The 15,901-nt window shown below is 36.7% G+C and overlaps 1 long non-coding RNA gene across 2 annotated transcripts in view; it reads right to left on the bottom strand.

Moving 5' to 3' along the window:
* Positions 1 to 15,901, bottom strand: part of LOC123283448 (uncharacterized) — a 174,899-nt gene that overhangs the window by 158,353 nt on the left and 645 nt on the right. For both annotated transcript variants that reach the window (XR_011498016.1, XR_011498017.1), the window contains exons 2-4: positions 15,408 to 15,459; positions 3,333 to 3,477; positions 1,206 to 1,342 (exon numbers count right to left, since the gene is read on the bottom strand). This is a non-coding gene — a long non-coding RNA (uncharacterized lncRNA). The remainder of the gene's footprint in view (positions 1 to 1,205; positions 1,343 to 3,332; positions 3,478 to 15,407; positions 15,460 to 15,901) is intronic.

Here is a 15,901-nt window from a genome sequence, read left to right as displayed (position 1 = left end):
TATTTTAATTAGAGTAGCTCTGTAATAAGTTTTGAAATCAGAAAATATGAGACCTGTAACTTTGTCCTTTTTCAAGGTTGTTTTGACTATTTAGGCTCTGTTGAGATTCTACATGAAGTTTAGGACAAAATATTGTTTTTGATACTGAGAAAGACTGTCTGCTTGACCAAACTCTAGCTACTTTCCTCTGAGCCTTCTTCTCAACTAGGCTTCAACCTTGGCCTATAAAAACTGCAGACTCTCAATACAAATTATTTTGTGCATCCCTCTCTCCTTACATTAAAAGAGTTAAACAAATACTATCATAGTTTCTAACAGCTCAAGGTCTAGAATGACTCCAGGCTGCCAGAAGAATTTACTGTTTGTTCTAGCCAGCACCTGATGAGAGGCCCCTGATCTCCTTTTCTTAATGCATTTACAAAAAAGGGCTTACCATTTTGAATCTTTACTCTGTCCCTTTGAAATGTATATTTTTCTCTTTCAACTCAAGGATGTCTTTCTTAGGGACCTGAAATCCATTCCTTTGAAATGAAATTAGGAAAGACAGGGCCTCTGTCTCCCAGTCTCTTTGGGAGGATAGAAACTTAACTTTAATAACTGTCAGCTAGCAGACACAACTGGCCTAATCACACTTACAATGACCAACCATTTGTCATTTTTCACTTGACTGACTCTACTGAGCCCCTACCCACCTCCCTCCCCTTCTTCTCGTTCTCTTTTTGAAAAGTCCAGTCACCTCTGTACGAAGAGATGTTGAATTCAGTTCCCACTGGACACTGTCCTATTGCCATAGTAAGTTGTTGATTAAACTCTGTCCTGAACACTTTAAGTGGTGCCCAGCTTTGTTCATCTTTGACAATACCACTACTTTGTATGCCGGTTTTGTGTGTGTGTGTGTGTGGGAGGGGGTAATTGGATCTCACCTTTTACTATTAAAATCTTGACATTTCAGTAAACACCATGTGACAAGCTCTTTGATTTTAGAGACTGACACTTACTATTATGGAGCATAGCTTGAAGCTATCTCCCATATAGAGGGTATTATGAGCGTTGTATTGTCACCAGGCCAAAGGTGAGATACTAAGCCAGTTTTTAAGTGTGGTGTTCAAATAATGTGCTGCTGAAGGACAGGCAAAGAAAACTAAGAGACTTACCTTAAGGGAAGCAGAAAAAACATTTGAATTTCCAGAGTTTTTGCTACTTACGTGCTGCTGGCAGTGCATTTTCATATTGAGGAGTAGTATTTATGGGGTCTGGCTGCCTGGGCTGATTTCCCAACTCTGCTGCTCTCTGTGTGGCTTTGGGCAGATTTCTTAAGCTGGCTGTGCCTCAGATTTCTGACCTGCGAAATAGTAATGAGTCTTGATATGATATTTTGAAATTTATAATCTATTTGGGTATTAACACTATAGCTAATATGTGCTGGTATCTTTATTGTGGAGCGTGATTCTAGGAACTCTCTGTGAATGTTCTCACTGCAGGGCTGTTGAGTGTGGGAAACAGGTCTCAGTGCAGGTTCTGTCTCCTGGAGGTCTCCCGTGGAGGTAACTCCGCAAACTACACCTTGGCAGTCAGTTTTCTAAATGTGCAATCACCAACCAAATTGCCCATGCCCATCTGTCCAGATGACTATTCAAAATTCCCTTCTCACTCTACATTCAGAATTAAGTGGTAAGTTTTAGCCAATTTGGAGATGGATAAAGAAGTTACATCATTGATTCTGCGTGGCTTTTTCTTTCTGCACTTCTGCTCACTGCCTTTAGAAATATCTCCCCCTTAGAAAATAACTTAGTGAGCATTAGGATGTACTAGCTACTGTTATTAACATATTTTTTCCCACAAATCTCTAGGGGATGGTGATTATTGTTATTGTGATGGAACATATACTGAAATGAGGTATTTAATAACTGACTGGCAGTCTTTGATCTAATAAGTGATAGAAACAAGAAAGCCTCACAGTCAATTCCTCAGGTTTCTGTTACCAGCTTTTTCCCACTGGCCACATTTTAAGTTTACATAAAGGTGAAAACAGCATTTGGGATGTGGTACTGCCTTCTGCCAGTAGTAGTCCAGAACACACCCCAGAGGCAGAATAGGAGAGTATGACACACTGCATATTGGTTCATTCAAGATCTATCTTAGTGCACTTTACCAAACTCTCCTCCAAGACCAGGGATAAGAAGAAAAGAGGGAAATCATGTCAACTCCCATGCAGGCAGGGTTGCTATGTTTATCACTCTACTGAGACATGAGACACAGAACTATGGGAGCAGTGCAGAATAACAAGGCAAATACACAAGGAAAAGTCATTTGAATTTGGCCCTCAACCCTTTCATTTTCCTGGCTGCAAAAATATAGAAGTCTTTACATGTCATAGCCATCTTACCAACAAGCCCAAGCATGAAGGGCTATCCATTAGTGATGAAGGAAAAGATGTGTCTAAATAGGTTGAATCCTCACAGGGACCTTGATCTGCCTTTCCTATGATTTCGTATTGTGTATGTATGATAAACTTACAACATTATGAAATAATTCAAGTAGAGTATTCTATTTATAACAGCAAAACAAAATTATCATCAAAAGAGAAATCAGTAAGGCTTATCACCTCTATGAGTTTCCCTCCAAAATTTCTAGTAGGCTTTAAATTTGTAAACCATCTTGCCTCTGCCCTCTGCTACATAAACGCCACATTCAGTGTAGTTTGCATGGAGCATAGGATTGCTCTTCAGTAAAATTAAGGTTAATGGTAAAAGGCTCTACTAGCGTGAAGATGATGAGTAATTTATTGAACAAGATTTTGCCTGTTGACCCCCAGAGCCCCTGACTGCAGCTATACACTTTGGAGTTAAAATATACATAATGCATCAATGCTTTTGCTCTTTTGGTTGTTCATATCTCATAAACCTAGGATAAATGGTCCCTGAAGAATAGTTTTTATATCATTAGATCAAGAATTTCATTACTTGCAAAGCAGGCCTACGCTACTGAGTCTCAGAGATGCACCCTGTGAGGATGCTTCCTTCATTAAAGACTGTGTACCAGGCCTGGCCCCATGGCTGAGTGGTTGAAGTTCTGTGTGCCCTATTTCAGCAGCCTGGGTTCATGGGTTCTGATCCCAGGCACAGACCTATTCCACTCACTAGCCATGCTGTGGAAGTACCCCAGCTACAAAATAGAGGAAGACTGGCACAGATGTTAGCTGACAGCTGGTCTTCCTCAGTAAGAACGAAAATGTGTTTCTTTCAATACAGTCCTGCTGACATTCATGCCCTCCACATTGCAGGCCCTAAATAAATCTTAGTCTGATTATTGGAGCCCTGAATTGTTTCTACCTTCTTCTTGTTCTTGTGTCTCTTGGTAGTTTTGGGTGATGAAATTCCTGTTTAACTGAGGTTGAGGAATCCAATCTTCACTCTCAAGGACACTCAGCAGCCTATTCACAAACAAACTGTGCCAGAGAGACGTCAAAGGCTCAGCCTGAAACAATGGACATCAATGAATCAGCTAAATAACAGAAAGGTGGATAAATAATTGACTATGTCAACAAAAGTTTTCATCTAAAAAAGTCACAAGCCTGAAAGTCTATTTAAATTATGGTAATTGATAAAAGGAAATAAATGAAAGATTACAATTCCATTTCTCTACGACCGTATTACAAAAGTATGTGCTGCCTGGATAGATATTCTGAGTGAAATTTTTTATTTCACTGAAAGCAATTTTAGTATTCACTCATCAAAGAGTAAGAATATCATACATATCTATATTATTGCCCATCTGTACCAGGAAACATTATGCAAACATTTAAAAAATGAGGTGGAAATAATCAGAGGCTCCAACTAGTATATACAGCTCTTGGGTCAGGAGAGAAGCAAACAATATAACAAAATTCATACTTTCATGGCAAAGAAGTGGCTGGTCTCTGCATTCAGAGTGGAATTCTTAGTGTTCTGTCTATACAAATGAATGCCTTTCTGAACCTTTCACAATTGGAATTAAGCCATATAATAAAATATTCACAGCACTTTTTAAGCATGAGAGTCTGAGCAAATTTTACTTTGTGGCTTCTAGAAAAGTCTCTGTCCTTCTTCTTTTTCCACCTAAATTACTTCTGAGAAAGTCTCTGGAAAACACTGAAACAGGGGAAGTGCAATATGTCTTTCCTAAAAGAAAAAAAAATTCAGTTTAGTAAAGACTGACTCTCTGACGCTTGAAAATGTTAAAATAATTGAAGAGGTTCTTTGAAAAATGATTCTGAATGCATTTTTAAAAAGAAGAATGAAACATGTACACAATACAAAAATATGAATTTGATTGTAGATGGTGTTTATGTGATTTTAAAAAATAAAAATGTATACACCCACGTTAAAGACATTTAAATGCTAAAGCAAAAAGCAAGAACAAATATTACAAGGCAAGGTCTGAAGCAGTAACATACAGCAAGCACTGTGATTCCCGAACAAACTTGATCTTTACATAAATTCTTCAAACGACCCCTGAGGGAAGACAGTGAGCAGCTGGCCTGGCCTCTGCAGCAGACCCGTCAGAGAAGCCTTCAGCTCATCTGGGCCTGGGGAGGCCCCGCCTTTGGTGAGCATGGCTGGGAGGAGGACTGAGCACTCTAGTTGGTCTGCGCTTGCGCAGGAGGCGCTCTGGACCGCCAATCCTCAGGCTCTACCCACCTCTGGCTGTTGCTGGCACAGAGTGAGAAGTCCTGTACCCTTTAGACAGCAGGGAGAGAAAAAGAAGAGGCGAGCCATGGCGCAAAATTCACTGACAATGTACTAAAAAATTAAAGCAAGGAATGGTGTTGGGAAAATTGCATAAGAGTTACAAGGACATTGGAGACATAAAGGTCAACAGCAACACAGAATCTTTTATCACATCGTGGCTGAGAAAATAAAGCAGCTGTAGAGGTCTTGGGGGACAGCTGGAGAAATTTTAATATGGGACAGGAATCATGACCTTAGGGAACGATTCCCCTAATTTTTGTTAGGAGTGGTCTAGGTATTGTGGTTATAGAAGAGTATCTTTATTTTGTGAAAATGCAGGCAGAGATGTCATGATGTCTTATTGACCTTAAAATTGTCTACTTTACACATATGTACGTACATGAGTTTAGTATAACAATATGTTAATGATCTTGAATCTAGATAGTTGGATATAGGTCTTCAATTTACTGTTCCTTTTGCTTTTCAAAACAATTGCATTTTCATTATAAATTTTAAAATTTTAGATTTAAGAAAAAAGTTATATACTAAAATGCTAAAGTTAGCATAACACCATAAATTGGAATAACTATTCAATTCTCTTAAATATTTTCCAACTTTCTTTAAAAGAATCAAATCATTTTGAAACACGTATGTTTCAACAGCTCTCTTTTGAGACCACTCTTGGCCTCCCACCTGTGGATAGCAATGGGACCTGGCCACTCTTAATGTTATGATCAATGAATCCCATGTACACGTGCAAAAAGACTGAGGGACAGGAGCCTGCACTGGGCTGGGCTAGGAGTGTGAGAAATGGAGATGCGGAGGTGAACAGGAGCACTCAAGGTCCCTGCTGGTTTGCAAGTTTGGGAGCCCTCTCTGCCCCCTCTACCCTTGCTCCTTCCCAGGCCCAGAACCCTTCCTAGGAAAGTCCAAGGACCTGCATGGTAGACAGGGACCGTCCTTACTTGTTCTGATCGTCTTCCTGAGAGGCAGACCTCTTGTTCCATGGGAGAACATTTCAAGGAACAAGACACATCCAAAATTCCACAACACCACAGGCATTCCTCTGTGGGCTGCCCCTCCATCACTTCCTGGTATTCTCTTTGTCACCTGCCTGCTCTCTCCTTGCTCTGCCCTTCATGCTCCTGAAACCCTAACAAGTTACTGTTCCCAAGTGCCTACAAATGTATTGGCCACTTCACATGTCCTCCCCTATGCCAAGGATGCACCTTTTCTTCTCTCCCCTCCCCAGTTTGCCTCATTCACTTCTCATAGTTCAGCACATCCTTAGATATGCTCCCCCAAGAAGTCTTCTTTGTGTATCCCATTCCTGGTCTGATTTCTGTCCTCTGAGTTCCTAAGTGCAGCTCCCCACCCCTGGTTTAGTTTTCGAAGTTTTCTGAATCCTCATTAGAACAAAATCTCAGAGAATGTGGAAACTTCATCTGTCTTAATTCCCGTGAGCCCCCTCACATGTTGGGGACACAGAGTGACAGTAGATTCTTCTTTTATTGAAGTTCAAAAACAAGTCTAGTTCAATCTCTCACATCAGTCACCTCTAGTCTTGGTTACTGTCCTTATAATTCCCCAATTTCTGCATATATTAATGGGATTTGAATTTGAAGATATTCCTTAAGTAGTCATCATGACAGGATGAGAGCCTTTCCTCTCCGCTGAGCCTGACCTTCACAAAACACCTCTATATTAATAAATCAGTGTGATACACATCACTCTTTCTCACCTTCTTTATATTGAATTGCACAAATGAATGAATGAATATTTCCAACTCCTCATCTATATTCTTGACTATTTCTCAATAAACCACAACTTTTAGGTAATCAGAAGAGAATTTGAACTTGAAGATTAAAGTGGTTTTTTTTGTTCCCTTCTGTTGTTCCCTTCTGTTCTCAAGACAGGATATGAACCCTGACTTCTGCCTCAGTCTGTTTTATAGCCTCCCCATTCTCAAACCACTATTTTAAGACCTCCCAATGTACCATACTGCTTCCCACCTCATGTGCACCTCTTCTTTCCTCCTGGGCACTTTTGCCCTCTTAGACCAAGTGAAATCTTTATCACTGAGAATCAGCTGTATTATCATGGCTCTTTGGATAAGTATTTCCAAGTCCTTATTAGTTATTATATTTTACCAATTTTAGTATGTGCTTATTTTCTTTTCAAATTTTATTAGTGTTGCTGTTAGTCTGGTGGCATCCATGACGTGGTTTTCATTGTATGTATATAGATGAACTTGGCTTGAAATCTTCTGTTGTCCCCTCTGTCAAGGTCCTCTGCATGAAATTTTGTAGAATGGATGCCAACAGGAAAGGTGGAAATCACTCATACAAATGTCGCAGCCCCGTTTATTAATATATGTTTCATGGTCATCATTCCTCATGCCATGGAAGGAGATGATAAGATATCCATGATTCTGAATGTCCTCCAACGAGACTCCTACAGACCATACTTAGACCGTTTCTGACTTCCCACTTTGTGAGTTTCACTCACATTTACCCTTATTCACCTTAATATTGCCAACTAGCAGCATACAGCCAAGGGTACAGTAATCACTGAATAACTTCAGGAGGAATAGATCAAGATGTTGTGGAAAAACTAGTAGGGATTAGTTATGCCTTACCACATGGAAAATCAAAAAATGGACAAACTATATGAAACAATGGTTTTCAAGATACTGTATATCAGACAGCAAAGAATAGATAGTATTCCCTGAGAGATGTGAAATAATTATATTACCCCTACCACTTCCAGAACTTAATTCCTCAAGACAGTTTTCAAGTTGTGGTATGGCAAGGATCTCAGTAGACTTTCTGAGTTGAGAAGATGGCACTGAAATTCTTGAAAAATAAGGTGGTCCAATATCCCTGACCAGGGTTATTGGGAAGAGAGAACTAATCATACAGAAAATCCTAGAGAATGGCAAAGGATCTGGCACTGCGTCTGAGTTAAGGAACTTATCCAAGGTCATGGAAAGAGCAACCTGGAAGGATCAGAGATGTCTTGTACCTACACAAGTGATGGAATAACACCTGTTCCTTTCAAGCAAACTGGTAAATGTCAAGATTTACAGGGTATTGGAGAGAGAACACAGAAGTGTCTCTCCTCAGTAGCAGAGAATAATTGGTCTTAAGTTAAATACAGCTCTGGATCCAACTATTACATGCAAGATGTGAAATTATGAAACTGTTTCCAAGTAATGTCCCAGTACCAAGCTTAAGAATATTTATTAGACAGGGCTGGCCTGGTGTCATAGTAGTTAAGTTTCCATGCTCTGCTTCAGCATCCTGGGGTTTGCAAGTTTGGATCCCAGGTGCAAACCTACACACTGCTCATCAAGCCATTCTGTGGAGCGTCCCACATACAAAACAGAGGAAGACTGGCAACTCAGGGCCGATCTTCCACTCCGTATGTATGTGTGTGTGTGTGTGTGGATGTGTGTGTGTGTGTGTGTGTTTGTATACCAAAAATGTGAAGCACCCAATAAGGTAAAATTCACAATATCCGGCATTCGATAAAAACTTCTCAGGCATGCAAAGAAACATAAATATATGACCTATAATAAGGAGATAAATTAATCAGTTGAAACTGATTCAGAAGCCACACAAATGTTAAACTTAACAATAAATCATTGAAAAAATACTATACCGATACAATGAAACAGTTTTTATAACTCCATTCTACAATATAAAAGTTGAGTAGAGATGTCATAGATTAAAAAAAAAAAAAAAGCCCAAATCAAATTTCTGGAGAGGAAAGCTTCAATATGAGTTATGCTTAAAAAATACATTGACTAGGATTAGCAGCATATTAGACTCTGCAGCAAAAAAGATTTGTAAACTTGAAGACATGACAATAGGAACCATTCAAAATAAAAGACAGAGAGAAAGAATCAACAGAAATGAAAATGGCATCAATGAACTGTGGGGAAATTTCAAGCAGCCTAATATATGAGTACAGCGTATAAACTGACACAAACATATCAGCCCACAGATTCAGTGGGTTGGTGAATCCCAAGGACAAGAAACATGAAAAAATCTTTATATAAAGGAACATCAAAATCAAGTTGCTCCAATCGGGGATAAAGAATCTAGTTAGGGAACAAAAGACATGTTGGTACAGATAAATAGAGATAAGGATGGCAGCAGATTTCCCATTGGAAACAACACAATAAAGATGAGATATTAGTTATATGGTTAAAATACTAAAAGAAAAAATGTCAATCTAATATACCTTATAAAGCAAATAAGAAAACTTTTTTTCATTTATATATGAGCTGAAAGAACTAATCAATAATAGATCCTCATTCCACAAACTGTTAAATTTCATGTGGAAGGAACACAATACTAGATGAAAATTTGGATCCACAGAAAGGAATGAAGAGCATAGGGATTTGTAACTGCATGAGTAAATACATAAGATATATTTCTAGTATTTTAATACCATTAACATGTAATTTACTGTTTAGGCACAGATAATTATAAGGTGGCATGAGGTTACTCATGTAAAAGTAAAATGTATTACAATTTCACAAAAGTTTTGAAAGAGAGACATAGTATTGTAGCGTTTTAAGGTTTCTACACATTGCATGAGGTGGTGTGATATCATTTGAAGGTAAAATTTTGATAAGTCTAACATGCACACACTACACTCTAAATCAACCACAATACTAATAAAAAAGAGTTATAGACAATAAACCAACAAAGGAGACACAGGGAATTATTAGACATACTATATTATTCCAAATAAAGCAGATAAAGAAGAAAAAGGGATCAAAAATATATGTAACAAATAGAAAAATGATAGACTTAAGTCCAACCATATTAATGGCAATTTTAAATGTAAATGGTCTAAATATACAAACTCAAAGACAGATTGTCAGATTGGACATAAAAGCAAGAGCCAACTATACGTTGCCTTCAGAAAAGCATTTTAAATATAAAGGTATAAAGAGTGCAAAAGAAAAAAGATAGACAAATATATACCATTCTAAGAAAAATCAAAGGAAAGTTTCAACAGCAGTATTAGCAGGGATAAGAAGGGTATTCCACCATAATATACGTCAATCTATCGAGAGGACTTAACAATACTAATCCTTTATGCACCAAATAACAGATCTTCAAAATGTATGCCAACTACACAAAACTGACAGAAACTCAAGGAGACATAGACAAATCCAAAATTACAGTTGGACATTCCAATACCCTTCAGTATTTAGTAGAATAAGTAGAGAAAAATACCATTAAGCACATAGAATATTCGAGCAACACTATCAACTAAATTGATCTAATTGACTTTTATAGATTTGTATGCTCCACCCAACAGCAGAATTCACATTCCTTTCAAGTGCACATGAAACATTTGCCACCATAGACCATATCCTTGGACAAAAAAAGTCTAAATACATTTAGAAAGATTCAAAGTATACAAACTATACCATCCATTATGGGTCAAATCTATCAGAAAAGTAGGAATAGCCTGAAGCCCCCCCAAATAAAATTCCCTCAACCTGATAAAGAACATTTAGAAAACTTACACTTGCTATCATACTTAACGGTAAAAGATTGATGCTTTCTCTTTAGGATTGAAACAAGGCAAAGATGTCCACTCTCTCCAATTCTTAAAAGTAGTACTACATGCTTTAGCTAACGCTATCAGGCAGCAAGAAATGAAATAAAAGATCATGCAGGTAAGTAAAGGAAAAATAGAAATACTTTGCATATTAAATCATATCTATGTAAACAATCTCCAGCAATCTACCAAAGTATTTGTAGAATTAATAAGTGAATTTAGCAAGATTACAAGTGAAAGGTCAACACAGTCTGTGTGCGTGTGTGCTTGTACACACTCACAGTGAACAAAACAACTGGAAATTCAAAGAAAAAACACCATACCATAAACAATAACAGAAAAAACAAAACTTAAGTATAACTCTGGTAAAATATATTCTGGATGTTTATGTAGAAAATTGTAGAACACAAATAAAAAATCAAAGAATGCCAAAATAATTGCAAAGATATACCTTGTTCATATAACAGGAGACTCAACATAGCAAAGATGCCAATTCTTCCTAAATTGTAATGTAAAGAAATTCCTATGAAAATTCCAGCAAACATTTTTGTAGACGTTAACAAGCATATCCTAAAACTTATACAGAAAGGCAAAGTAAGTAAAATAGCTGAAACAATTTTGAAAAAGAACAATAAAATTGGAGGAATCACACCACCTGATTTTAAGACTTAGTGCATAGCTACAGTAATCAAGACACTGTGGAGGGATAGAGACATATATCAATGGAACAGAATACTTTATAAACAGACCCACACAGAAATAGCCAAAACATTTTTTCACAAATGTACAAAAGAAATTCTGTGGAGAAATAATTTTTAAAATAGATGGTGTTAATTGTATATCAAACACACACATTAAATGAACCTCAAATCACACCTTATGCAATAACAAGCTCAAGTGGACCATTTATCTAAATTTAAGCTGTAAAACTTTTGCAAGCAAATTTGTTGACCTTTGGTTAGGATAAGAGATCTTAGATGTGACACTAAAAGCACAGCCCATAACAGAAAAAAAAAATCAATAAATTGGACTTATTCAAATTAATAACTTTTGCTCTGCGAAAGATATTGTTAAGGGACTGGAAAGTCAAGGAGCAGAATTGTTGAAAATATTTGCAAACTATATTTTTGACAAAGGATTCGTATCCAGAAAATATAAAGAACTCTCTAAACCAAACAGTAAGAAAATAAAAAATCTAGTTAAAAAATGGGAAAGTCTTGAGCAGGTGCTTCACTAAAGAGAAGATATGGATGACACATAAGCACATGAAATATATTCAACAAATTTAGTTACTAGGAAAATTCAAATTAAAGCCATCATACTTTAGAGACCCTACTATACCTACTAAAATTGCTAAAATATACCTTAAAAAGTGACAACGCCAAGTGTTATGGGGACTATATAATGGTACAGCTGTTATGGCAAACAGTCTTGCAGTTTCTTCTAAGATTAAAAATACATTTACCATATGACCCAGCAATGTCACTAATGAGAATGTGTACATAGAGAAATGGAAACTTATGTTCACACGCAAAAAAATGTACCTGAACGTTCATAGCAGCTTTTCTTGTAATTTCTAGAAACAGAAAATAATCCAAATGACTTTCAGTGGGTGAAAGGAAGAACCAACAATAGTATATCCATACAATGGAATACTACACAGCAATATAAAAGAACACACTATTGATACACATAATTTGGATGGATTTCACAGCACTATACTGAGTGAAATAAAGTCAATCTCAAAAGGTTACCTTCCATAGGATTTAATTTATATGACATTCCTACAATTATAAAATTGCAAGAACAGATCAGTGGAGGAAAGGGGCTAGGGTTGGGAGAGGGAGTTACTATCACAGAATAGCATGTGAGAGTATTTTGGGGGTGATGAAAAAGTTCTCTATGCTGAATGTGGTGTATGTTACACAAATCTACATATGCGGTACAATTTCATAGAATTATATACAAAAAAAAGAGTGGACATAAAAAGGGGTTAAATCCGAAGAAGCTGTGTAGTTTAGTCAATAGCATTGTATCAAGGTCAGTTTTTTGGTTTTGATTACTGTACTACAGTTATATAAGATGTTATCGTTGGAGGACCTGGAGGAAGGGTGAATGGAACTCTATTTTCATGATCTCTCAATCATGTTATGTTTAAACACCGCTAACAATTTTGTTTTGCTAAGCAAGTTCCCAGCAAGGACCAATATGTTCTTTGTGTGCTCTTTAATCCCTTAGTGCCTTCTCTCAAATGAACTAAACATATACTTTGAACAGGACAAAGTTTTTCACTTCAAGATCTCGGTTGGCAACTTGTCCTTTGATACCAAATTCTGCATCTTTGGTTTGGCCAAACTTAGGCTGCTTCTTTTACTCTTCAGACCTTTGAATCTCAGTGAACATGATATTGGGAGTTAACTCATTTCATAGACTGCCACTTCCCATTCATGAACACATTTAAGGATTTTCCCAGACAGGGGCTATCTAGATGTATCTGTTCATTCACAGCTAGGACCAAAGTTAGAGATAAAGCCAATATTTCAGTATAGTACCCCCAGGGAAATGATGCAATAAGAAATAGACAATAGTGAGTCACAGAAAGAATTTATGCCAAATGCTTCATGAGGTCATTGTTTAGTGCTTAAAACTGAGTTTGAATGTACTATATTGTTTGGGCTAATATCATAGCTCTGTCACAAAAAGTGTGACCTTATGAAATATGCTCTCAGGGCTGCTCTTCCACTTCAGCAGCCCGAGCTTGCGGGTTTGAATCCCAGGCATGGACCTACTCCACTCGTTGGTCATGCTGTGGAGGCATCTCACGTACCAAAGAGAGGAGGATTGGCATGAATGTTAGCTCAGGGCTAATCTTCCATAAGTGATAAAAAAGGGAAGACTGGCAATGGATGTTAGCTCAGGGCAGGTCTTCCTCACCACAAAAGAAAGAAATGTGTTCTCTTAATTATACTTGATATCGCCTCTCTAAAATTGGTTTTCTTGAATGCCTGTATATTTTCTGTTTTTATCATTAAGGTAAGAGATATAAATGCATGTAACTATTAAGATAATGGCTAAATAATCCTTAAATTAGTTCTATGCTTCAAACGTGGTTCAAAGTCTTTTTCATGAATCATGTCATGCCACATCTAGTGATTGTTACAGCTATGATTCAACATAAGGTGATTTTCTCCACAAGAAAATGCTAAGCCCCTGTGCTGAACCCCCAACTCAACTGGTAAGCGTATAAGTGGAGCAAGTACGTCTCACGACTGGATAAGTGATCCACACACATGTCATCTGTCAGGAGATGTAACAGTAATCCTCATTGCCTTCCTCATCTCTTTCTCCCGAAATGGATGGGTATAAAGGCCTACATTGAGGATGATGGAAAAGAAAAACAATGAGGTTGGGACTATGAGGGCACTCTTGAGCTTCCCTAATAGTCAAAGTTTGTCTTCCATGACTTGAATTTTTTGATGCAATAAAACTAAATCATTATCAGGTCCATAAGAAATTAAAGTAGGGCTTTTATTTAATACCAAAATTCTTAAAACATGGTCAGTTAGCTTGCATTACACCTGGTCAGAACTTACACCAAATCCCCCACAACAGCCTCCCAGAATACCTAGTCTAGTGGTTGTCCCTGAACAGCACCTTTGTGCTTTGCTTTCTCTCTGCTGTCTTTTCTGGGCTATTGTTCTCTGTAATCAGTCCACTAATCATGTCACTCCCAAACAAACTCTATCAAAGCAATGTGAAAGGTTCAGCTGAAGGCAACAGACAGCACTGAAATAGCTGCTAAAGCAAAATGAAAGAATTATGTACTCTAATTTGTAAATGTGATTATATATCCTTTTTCAAAACGAAAAATGCTTCTCATATTATGTCATATATCACATAACTCTACAAGATGATGTATATTATATTAGGAAATAATACAACTTGGAGAACGATGTGCTTTCATGTAGTAAAATTGCAGAGGTATGGACAGGCTTTGATTTGAAAATTAAAATTGTACAAATATATATATATATACACATATATATATATATACACACATATATATATATACATATATATATATATATACATATAATGGGCCTCTAGTGCAGATAAATGTATAGGGTATTTGTACTCCGATACTGTTTTTTTTGGTAAAGCAAACAAAACAAATATTGGGAAACAAATTTAATACTATATATACCCACCACAGAATGATGAATAATTGGGTAAACGAATTATGGCACATCTTTATAACACATTACTATACAAACATTTGAAGTAAATTAGGAGTTACCGAATGTTTAACATATTTAAAGTTCAGGACAATGAGAATATATTTATGCCTACATACTAGTGAAGAGAACGGTGATGTAGAGAAAATGTAGGTGACAGTGTTTTGATCACATCACTTAATACCTATGTAAAGTTTTGCCAGTTACACTACCTACCTTATCCTTAGTGTCCTCACTTTGACAGTGGGATATGGCTAGATTTTCCACGTATTTTTTCTGAGTAATAACGTTCTAACAAAATAAAAGGACAGTAATAATAATAATGTGTGGCAATAATATGACACAGTATATCTAGCTGAAAATAAAACAATCAGCATTGTATACATAAGTCTACGTGTGAAAACATACAGAGGAATACAAATATATGTATTTTGCTAGCATAGGTCTGAAAAAGGAGACATCAAAGTATGGATGTTGGCAGTAACAAATTGTCAGAGTCAGACGGTAGATGATGGTCCCTCATTATATTAATTTTTTCTAGGAACAATTTGAATTTTTATCAAAAATTTCTTCCTTCAAAAATTAGAAAGTTAACATAGCAAAAATAATTATGCATATTGTTATGGATATTTTATAAAGGAAAATTACATGGCTATAACAAGTGTTGAACATCAATGCTAAATGTCACATCAGAAATTTCATGTTATTAAATTTTCCCTGCTCTGCTTCTCCCTTATCTTTGTTAACACTCTTCTATAGTAATTTTTGAAATACATTTTGAAATATATTTTTAAATAAATTTTGAAATTGTGAAATACAGACAGGTAAATTCTAAAGACCTTACAACACATGGGAAGGAAAACACGCCCAGACTTACTCTGTGAGACGTACTAGCGAAGAGGTTTCCACAACAGACACAGAAGCTTGAGCTAGGATATAGCACAGGAGGTGTAAGAGTGAGGTAAATCTGAAAAAGATTCTGAAGACCAATAGGTCTAAGGTGAGATTAAGGGGTAGTGGCTAAAAGGAGGAGGGTTTGCATATAGGAGAGGTTCAAAATGAAAGCCCAACAGCAGTTTTGAAATTAATCAAACGACTTTAAGTTGCTTTAAATTAAATTAATTGGAATTTAAAAGATTGGTGGTAAAAACCACTAAAACTTGAAAATGGAAGCAAAGTTTTATACTGGCAATAATCACAAGATTTTAAAGATAATGTGTCAAATTCTGGAAGAAATTTTGTTCCTGGAGATTTTGGAGTGGAAGAAAAAGCCTGTGAAACACTAAAATAAACAATCGGTATCCAAATCTAAAGTTATCTTAAGTAATCTTGTTTTCTCATTAAACAAAACAAAAAACTCAACATCCATCT

Source organism: Equus asinus, chromosome 2, assembly GCF_041296235.1.
Source record: "Equus asinus isolate D_3611 breed Donkey chromosome 2, EquAss-T2T_v2, whole genome shotgun sequence".
Lineage (NCBI taxonomy): Eukaryota > Metazoa > Chordata > Mammalia > Perissodactyla > Equidae > Equus > Equus asinus.
This window is presented reverse-complemented; position numbering and strand designations above follow the sequence as displayed.